Here is a 10,360-nt window from a genome sequence, read left to right as displayed (position 1 = left end):
CTTTAAATAAACCTTTAACTTGTAGGATGAGAAAATAAGGCATGGAACAGATCAGTGCATTGGATTGGTCCTTGGTCATCAAAGTAGAAAAAAATCCTGACAAATCATTACAATTTCTTGTAGTTTGATACCTCATTTTGTTTGGCTAACATTTTTACATTAAAAGACTTTTTTTTTTTTTTTAAAGTATAAAATTAAAATTCTCAGGCCTGTGGAAAAGTACTCATGTGCTCTGAACTTATTCAAAACTAAAATTGTAAAGTTACAACTGCAAACCTCTCTTATTTATTGGTAATGTGTGTAATAGATCAACACAACATGCAGCATTTTCATAATACAAAAGGAACCTGAGATTTATATGAAAAAAAATGGTAAAGCTTGGATTTGAATTTAAATTAAGCCTGTGGCCAAGTCAAAGTATAGAATCAAATCCAGTTAATAATATGTGGCACAGCTTAAAAATTTAAAATAAATCTGTATGCAGTCTGACTGTATTGTGAAGAAGAGCAGCGGTCTTCAACTCCAGGCCTCGAGGGTCACTGTCCTGTAACTTTTAGATGTGTCCCTGGTCAAACACTCCTGAATAAAATGACTGAATTACCTCCTCAGTATCCAGTCAGGTTTTGCTAATGACCTCATTATTTGACTCAGATGTGTTGAAGCAGACACACATCTAAAAGTGAAAATGGTAAAGGGCCTTCGAGGACTGGATTTGAAGACCCCCTGCTCAGGATCTTTTAAAGTAGTTAGAGACATACTCTTAGTAGTGAATGTAGACAAATGCATACAAATGCAAATATTTTGCTCTGTTTTTTCATGATTTTCTTTTCCTAAATTATGAATTATCTTCCTTCTACCTTTCTTGAAAGAGTTTGACAAATGTTCCAAAATATGGAAAACTTGAAGGGTTGAATATTTCTGCAGGGTACCCTATGATGATGCATTGTGTTCAGTGGTGCCAATTGTTTTAGAAAAGACTGGATTAACAAAACATATGTTTAGGCCATTAAATTAAAAGCTATATCCCTGCTTACACATACAGCATATTTTCCTGTTATTTCACAGATGTCAAAAAAGACCAAAGTGAGAGCAAAAAGCTGTTAATGGCATTGCAAAAAAAAAAAAAATCTGGTTTGTTGAAGGTCAGGCTTTCTTGCCTCGCAGGAGAGTCTTTGTCTATTATTTCAATAGCAAAGTATTGACTTGACAACATGTGGTCGTCTATTCAGATGGAACCATGGATCATTTCTTTCCCAAGAGCTCTTAGTGGCCCTGGCCAAATGACAAGCAACAGCTTGGCTTATAAATAAACTCCAGTATGGTGCATGTGGAAAACTTCGATCGCTTCATTTGTGACTCACAACAAACACCTTCACTTGGCTTATTCTATATCTAACATTTTTCCTATTTTTTTGAAGTAAATATATCTTTTATTTTTTTTATTTTTTCAAAAATCAGCACTTGAGTGCCATATCTACATTTACAATCACGACACAATAAAACACTTGACATACAAAATATTAGACTGCCACTGTTTACTTAATACAGGTGTATGCTCTGGAGGACTGTAATGGCCAAACACTTCTAAATATCACAAAAGCCATCCTGTCATTGCTGGAGGTAATGCCTTTTGTAGGGTAGCTGATCTGATTACTATGATTTGTCATAATGCCACAACTGACATTTCATCATCCTTTAGGGACCATAAAATGGTTGGGAAGCAGCCTCCTAAAATTTAATTAAAAGAAAACAACAGCAATCCAATATTTAATAGAAGCTTTCAATATTTGCACTACACACTGAATCAACTCACAGAAAACGGTTCTTATGCACAGTTGAAACCAGATTTTTCCATTGACCAAAGGATATATACATTATTTTTTTCTCACTGTCTGAAGTTAAATCAAACCAAACATTTTTCTGTTTTGTTTTGGCTTAGAAAGAATTTAACAAAACTGTTGATATTTGCTAAATGCCAGAATAAATTCTAAAATATTTTATTAATCCGGAAGGGAAATTAGTAAATGTTCTTGTACCTCATTAATTAAGAGAGTTATTGAAGACGGTGATGGCTATTGCCAGGAAAGATTTTCTGTAGCCGTTTGTACTGCACTGAATCTGAAGATGCCTCTGACTGAAGATGTTCTGCCTTCCCTAGACAAGAAAACGTAGAGAGTACATTTTTCAGAGATAATTTTGTAACTTTCCTCTAATTGCATATATTGACTCAATGACTTGGGTTAAACCTTTTGAGCTTAACCCAGTCTTGAACCTGGAAGAGATTTCCATCCTTATCTTTTCTTTGCTACATCTCTGAACCCGCCCTCAGGTCCAGCAGGGTGAAAATACAATGACCTTCACATAAATCTAACTGCAGCTGCCAAAGGTGAAGTGAATACTCATTTTTCAGTTTATACAAACAATTACAGAGAAGCTACTTTCTAAAAAAATTCCAATGACACAACAACAGAATACCTGCATATCATATCATAATCTGAAGTGTTCATATCTGGACATTTTAGTAGCATTTCCATACATTGGCAACTGTATTACTAATTGAACTATTGTTGCTGATTCCAAGATTTTTTTTCTAAATTTCAGAGAAATCTTTTACAGCCTGGATCAGCAGGAGATCAAACTATATAATGTTACAGTCCAGAGAACCTGGCATAGTTTCCACAGTGGGATATAGGGCTTGAAAAAATTTTGATTTTTTGTATCTGAAGCTCAGATTAAAAAAGAAAAAAGCAGCGCTTTTCTTTCAGACTCTTTCCCTATTGAGGCAAAGTTATAGATTCCACACGATACTATATAGTGAGATTTATAGATTCTAAAATTTGCTAAATTGTGAAAAACTGGGATTCAAATAACAATAATGGCCAGAAAATGTAAGGCCATGTTCACTGACTTGTTGTGAACACCAGCATATTAAGGTGAAATTAGCAGGCCTTAAGTCTATATACTATTTTTGAATTTACAAATTAGCTGATGAATGTTTGGTAAAATGAAAGTCAAACACATGCTCTGACCTTTCCTTGAGTTTTGAGTCATGTCTTTTAAATATAAAGGTGAAGTCACTTTGTTCGTGAGGAGAACAGCATGTCTGCTGTTAGATCATGGATTCTTTGCTTTCCAAGTCTGCATTCCAATGTCACCAAGGCAAACTTTTTTTTTCCCTCTTTCTATCTCCTGGTGATTAATGCGCATCAACATTTAAAGAAATAACACTGCGTGTTATTTCTAATGTGTGCGTGTGTGTGAGCGACACCTCCACAGCAGATTTCTCCTTTTGTATAAGCACCCACACCACTTTGTGTTTTGTCACTTTGTGTTTGTAGTGGGTACTTTGTCACAGTAACAATGTAGACAAAGTCAGTGCACAGTTTGCTAAAGAGTCAAATTTGACACTACTGACACATTTGGAAACAAAGAACAATTGAGGATTATTGTCCTGATATGAGACATCGCACATGCTCTTCAGCTAAGCCTTCTGTTTGCCAGATTACGTCTCAGCACTACAGATATGAGTGTTGACCTTTGGCTCTCAACCCCATCACAGCAATCACTCAGACAGTGAAAAAAGTTTCATGGGAAGATCAAATAAAATCTTTTATTTTTTGTTCAGGTCCAACTAAGAGAGTTGACTCACCTCTGTGTGAGCGAGCTATGAAACAAGCAGTTATTTTGGTGTTTTGAACCTGGACGTTCAATGAGTCTCAGCCTCAGACAGTGAGTATAATAAGAAAAACAACACCATGCTGCAGCCTCCGTGCCTTGGGCTCCCCTTTGGATCATGCTGACCTCTACCCACACCTAAGCGCTCAAAGGTAGCCTCACTAATCTTGCTAACCATGATGCTTTCTACCAACCTGTCTCACTGTGGTTTGCTGCTGATCAGCCCCCCACTACCACGGCCACTTTCCTGTGATCCCCCCGCCTCGCTGTCTGTCTGTTCCTTTACTCTCTCCTGCCATCACTCCCACTTAAACCCAGCACGCAGGGGGCCTGACCGAGAGGATTGATTTCCAGTAAGGTGGTGTCTGGACGCATTCTGGTGTTTTCCGGACACGTTCATCCTCCTTTATTGCATTGTAATCCCACGGGTTGACCGTGTCTGCTCCTTTGGCTTTGCTATAGACGGGCACACACAAACACATACACAAAATCCATAAAACCTTGCAAACAGAAAAAAATATTCACACTCAGGCATGTGATAATCACAGGACAGTAATTTTAGGATTTCTTTCTACCCTCCAGAGGCCCCTTCTTAATAGCTAAGCATTATTATTGCCTTCTTTGTCTTAATAAATTTTATTGGTCTTTCAGAGGGAGGATAGACTTACTGAACAATAGAAAGCCATTTAATTTATAGCAATATACCTGTGCTGGAGCTCCACCAGGAGGCTTTAGTTGCCTGGATTTTGCAGCAGAAGAGTGGACGTTATTTCAAACTCCAGTGACCAACGCATGGCAACCACAAATTTTGACCTCTCAGCCTCTTGGTACCCCGTCTTCTCTGTCCACCAGCTGCTGAGGGGATGATGAATCCTCACAGTGAAAATCCCAAATCAGCTTCAGAGGCAGGCACCCAAGAGGTTGTGCCCAATTAATGCAGGGGTCAGTGTTTTAACAGAGGCCCTGGCCATAGTTGCTATTCAGCTTGCTATTCCGAGATCAGGACCTGGGATAATGAGATTTTTTCGCACCTGGTGATTACAACGAGCAGCCAGCCAGAAACAAAAACAGATCAGGAACAGGAGGATGTGCCCACTGATGGGGTGACTGCTCAGATCGAACCTCAAAGCCTCTGTCTTTTTGTGGCTTGGATCCTGCCTGTTGTTTTCTCAGATGCGATAGATTTAAGAAGCATCACGTAAGTCCATATAGGCTTATTTCAATGACACAGCATAATTTGCTCAATACAAAGAAAACACACAAAGAACTTCACATATCTAATGAGGTACATACAGTACATTTTGAAATATAATTTTAATCCAACTTGGCAGGTCATTTTGAGAGATTGGATTAAAGCAAACCCTTTGTTCAAGTTCAAAACATGAAAAGTCAACAATGGTTTCCAGGTGTTATTTTCTTGATTAAGTTTATTTGAATAATCTGTGTTCCGAACTGAAAACATTTTGACATTGTGCACTCCTCCTTTGTAGAAAGGAGAAGCACAGCTTGACAGACTTGGAGTGACCACTGAGTTTTCTGAACAGCTGTTGTGCAGAAACGCCGCCTTCATCACGCGTCAACTGACCTCAAGTAAGGCATGGTGTTCCTCCTGCTGCAGTGCAGGCAACTTGAGATTTCATTTCCTCTCCACTTTCCTCTCTTGGAATAACGTTTAGGATTTGAATTCAGAGCTAGACCATAGATTTTTTTATTCCCTTTGGCCTATACAAAGTGTATTTGCTCATGACAATTAATAAATAATATTTTTTTAAGTCATTCTAATTGTTGTAGTTTATTATCATAACTTTGTCTTTATTCATTCTTATTTTGTAAGTTGTTTTTAATTTAAATTTACATTTATTTTTGCTTTATTTTAGTCTTTGTTGTCTAATTTGTTGTATTAAGTGTTCTCTGCTAATACAAAGCTGGCAAATGTGGAACCAAATGTTTTAAGATCTCAATTATTTCCACATCAATTACATACTAAAGACACGACAAATCATTTTGGTTCTTTTGCTTTAATGGTAGTTGTTTTGATTGTCTTTATCTTCTTACATCTTTAGGTTTTCTGATTATTACTCCACTCATTTCATGATTTTCATTGATGCTTTGATGTTCTTTTTATCTGTCACAACGCTTTATTCCAGTGTTTGAGGAGCAGCAAATGTATTTAGTTTAACAGAGAATAATTAAGTGATTCCAAATGCATCAAATAAATTCAGTTGTTCAGCTGTTCGTTTTTATTTTGCATTTAATCAGCAATTAAACAATTACTTCCAGCTCAATGTCTTTGCACTGCAGAAAATTAATCTTGAATGTTTTTTTTGTTAAAGAAATGCAAGAAAATTATTTTATTTGAGTCAGTTATTTCATTAGGCCTTTTAAAAGTTTAGAGTTAATTTTGTCACTTTGCAAAACTTATCTTAAGCCCATAAAAAAGAACCTATTTGACCAAGTGTGTGAGGCAAATTTTTAGCTTTCTTGTTAGGATTCCTCACACATAGAGGGGAGCCTCTTTCTAATGCCGTTGTGTCTGATCCTGCGCACATTGGCTGAATGAAAATGCTGATAGCGTGACATGGGTTGATGGGGTGCTGGTCTCCAGCAGCTCAATAATGATGAGATAGATATATGACAGCCAGTCACAGGAGAGTGTCAGCCTATTTGTCTTTCTGTCTACACAGAAAGATGGATGACCCTTCAACCCCACATTGGTGGAAATATTCACAGTGCTGCTATGTCATGAGAAGCTCATCATAATCCCTCATCTCAGTGCCCGTCACCTATCAACGCAGCATGGCATGTTTGGACTGAGTTAGTGAGCGGTCTCTGACATCTGGTGAAGATTTCACAAACCGCCTCGTGAGCCACTTTATGAGTAATGCTTAGTATTAAAATGAATAATTACTGTAACTCATGACAATATTTTTAAAGGTGATTTTTTTCTTCAGTCGGTACACAGCATCACCACTTTCAAACATCTTCGCTAAGTTTATAAATAAGTCACTATCGACTTTTCTAAAGCAAATAAATCATACAAAGAACTTTCGGAGTCAGGCACTCAAAACCACATGTGTACTTTCATAAAAGGACAATCATATGACATTATGTGGGCATACCATCTTCAACACTGTCACTTTCTGCCGCTGTAAAAAGACACTAAAAATAATTTTTTAATGGGTCTGTGTTGAATCATTAATTGGTTGCTTACACCAAATATGGACTTAGTGCTACAAAGATCATCTATGCAGGAAGTTAACTGGTTAAAGAGGCCAGATTTCTCCTCACTCAGCATAAGCAGTCTCTCTGTTGGAAACACTTTTTGTTCCAGAACCTGTTAAAATCATAAGGAACCACTTAAAGCTGGGGGGAAAAGCATAAAATACAGTTAACATGTGCAGTCACCTTGGTGGTCCTGCTGTTTGTACCTCAAACAGGATATTAGATCAGACCACCAAGGCGACTGTAAATGGTACCATAAAGAGTTCTGACTAAGAAATGCTGTTTTTATTTTGCTTTTTTCTTTGCTTTGTCCCTTCTTTCAGTCCAAATCATCTGTTGATGTCCACAGGTCATTTACAGGGGTGGTATCATGCAAAAGGAACTTTTTTGATCTTTATATCATGTTATAACATTATACTCTTATCAAAAACATGCCTGAAGTATTGGTTTGATGCATGTTTGAGAATTTCTTGAATTGCAGTGATTCAGGGGGCCGAAATGATTGTTCTTACAGTGTGATGCTGAAGATGGAGAATCAGAAAGAGTGGGAGATTTTCAAAGAGACGGGCTAATTTCAAGTCATCAAATTGCAAAGTCCCAATTTTTAAATGGTTTTTATGTAAAACTTCATAATAACTGAAGGTAACCTAGTTACATGCTTGTCCTATAAAATTGCACTATGTGCCAAGAAAATGCATAATAACTGCCAATTTAACAAAATGATCCCATAATATAAATAGAAATCAGTGGTCAACTGCATCAAGGACTTAAAGACTGAAAATAATATCTTTTTCCTACATTTTAGTTTCTAATTTTCCTTTGAAAATGCATTGTTAATGTTCAGCAGTTAAATATTTCGACAAACCTGGATTTTTTCAAAATTCACTTCACTTTCTCTAAAGCTCTCCTCTTTCTAAAGGCCCATACTTCAGAGTCAGCCACGTGGCCGACTTCAAGGACTTGTACAGAGTTTGGTTTAGTCGAAGGCTGTGCAACGCAACATGCTGTTGCCATGACTACCATGGTAACAGCATGTTGTGTGTTCTGGAGTTCAAAGAAAGTGCAAATTGAGTTTATTAACAACGTCATGCCAGATCTGTTAATTAAGAATAAATATAGTCTGATTCTGTAACATCTCTGGAGCCTTGACCTGTTGACAGTATCAGGAACATGCACTATTTTATCAATGCAGTATCAGTTGATATTTTGTCTGTTTGTTTTTATACAATCAGGTCTTTTACACTTTATTAATTTATTAAAATCAATCAAATAGTGTTCAACAGTACTATTGCCTTCACCTGATAAGTTCACAAAAATCTAATATTCAGCAGGTTTTGAAATTGTATGTCATGAACAGTGCTATAGAAATACCACATGTATCACTGGCTATTGATGCCTGCAGTATCCTTAATCAATATCAGTATCAATTAAAATTTTATGTAAAATGATGAATGCAAATTCCACTTACTGCAGTCTACAGTTACCAACAACTATCTTGAAGTTTTGGATTTTAAACCAAACTTTTTGACGGCTATCCAGAATTCCTGGAACTCTTGGTCCGTGAGTCTTGAATCGGTCTAGTATCTATAAAAGCAGTTTTAGAGTTAGACTACTGAAGACAATAGAACGTTTGGAAATATCAGTGAGGGCTCCACGCCAAGGATCATCATTACTTCAATACTCTCTCATCACAGTATTGATGAAACACCAAGAAGATAATTCTGATTTTCAAATCAGATTTGTGAGGCAGAAATTATGGTGACAAAATGAGAATTAAACAACCAGACGTCAATGATCAAACTTGTTATGACATATTTATTAACCTGTAAACAGTACCTACTAAGCACAGCTCAACATAGCTGTACTATACTCTGTACAGTTCAGGTCATTTTCCATCACTACTGTGGGTGGGGTGGTTCCAGCAGGGCGACCCCAAAGTCTGGAAAGTAAGGCGACGTAATCTACAACACAAACACAACACAACAACAAGACATGTAAAGTTCCAAATCCTACTGTGTCAGTGCTGTGAGCTTTTACAAATGGTGGATCTGATTATTGTCAGGGAGTTTCTCTTGTGATGCCACCAGGGATTCCACTCCATTGCCAATCAGTGACTGCAAGTCTTTTGACACACTTTTAGCACAAGTAGGCATCCAGCTGATAATACGGAAGCCTGTTTCTGCCACTCTGATGACAGAAATGCAAACTTGCATCTTATAATAATGAGATACTGTCCCATAATAATGACTTAGCTGATTTATTGAGATAGTTTTAAGGTAGTTGAGGTAGTTTTCTCATGCATGTAAGACATTAGCTCATAATTATGAGATAACATGAATTGGTTAGATGGCAGTATGGGCGAGATAAATTTGGCTTGACAGAAAGAAATGGATTTTGTTAACATCAATGAGGAATTGCCTCCTTCAGAAGTGGTTTTACAAATATTGAAATCTTGCAGGTCTTGGGAAATATTTTCATAATTTCAAAAATACTGCAAAAGAAGCAGCTTTGGAGGGGAGAAGATAAGACAGATTGTGTTATTATTATGTACGGAAGAGGATTAGGGCCACCAAAAAATTTTCTTAAAAATTCTGACTTTAAAGTCAGAATTTTGAGATTAAAGTCAGAATTCTGACTTTAATCTCAGAATTCTTATTTTTTTTTTTTTTCGGTGGCCCTAATCCTCTTCCGTAATTATGAGAAGGCTAAGTCATAATTATTTCTTTAAGCTTGTCTCGTAGACACATTCACAGTGTCATAAAACAGCAGGGGTTTAGTTTTTGATTCTTTGTTTCTACATTACCTCTGTAACTCATCAGGATCAAGCCTTCCTCCTAGCCAAATCACAATCTCCTTCAGGGTCAAAAGGTCAAGCCATAAAACAAAACAACAATGCATCCAGATAAATCAACCACTTCAATCCTATAGGGAAACGCTCTCAAATAAATATGGTTTCCCATTATATAGTCCATATAAAATATGCAGGACACATTCCTTTGGAGCCAGAAATATGCATCTCTGTTTTTAGACACATTTTTCCCCTTTTTTTATTTTACATGAGGTGTGTTCAACTCAAATTGTATCTTCTTTTACGATTTTCTGCCATAGAGACAACAGACCTGGGAGGGGAATTCAGACTCTTCAACATATTTAGCTCCTCCTTAGTAATTATATGTCACTTTATAATGGCGACATCTGTAAAATAGACTGAAATGTGTGATACTAATGTGTTTACACCATGTGTAAAGGTCCAGCAGGAATAAATACTTTTGGAAGACATTTAATTCTTTAAGGGATATCTGGATTTGTCCTTTCGGTTACCTCCCACTCAGACATTCCCAGAAAAAACTTGTAAATGGAAAGCAGCTTCCAAATCAGGAGTCATAATCAGCTCAGCTGTCTCTTTCTGTGTCATAGGGAAAATAGCTACAATCTGTGCTCTTGTAATTTTTATGAGCAACAT

The 10,360-nt window shown here is 36.9% G+C and overlaps 1 long non-coding RNA gene across 1 annotated transcript; it reads right to left on the bottom strand.

The window, feature by feature from the left end:
* Positions 1-2,044: 2,044 nt before the first annotated feature.
* LOC122841221 lies at positions 2,045-7,849 on the bottom strand. Its single transcript, XR_006372361.1, has 4 exons — positions 7,763-7,849; positions 4,381-4,681; positions 3,870-4,131; positions 2,045-2,154 (listed from the first exon to the last, which is right to left on the bottom strand). It is a non-coding gene; the product is annotated as an uncharacterized LOC122841221 (long non-coding RNA).
* Positions 7,850-10,360: the final 2,511 nt, after the last annotated feature.

This window comes from Gambusia affinis, linkage group LG12 (assembly GCF_019740435.1).
Source record: "Gambusia affinis linkage group LG12, SWU_Gaff_1.0, whole genome shotgun sequence".
NCBI classification, from domain to species: Eukaryota; Metazoa; Chordata; class Actinopteri; order Cyprinodontiformes; family Poeciliidae; genus Gambusia; species Gambusia affinis.
Note: the sequence above shows the minus strand (reverse complement) of the source record. Positions and strands in the feature narration are given on the sequence as shown.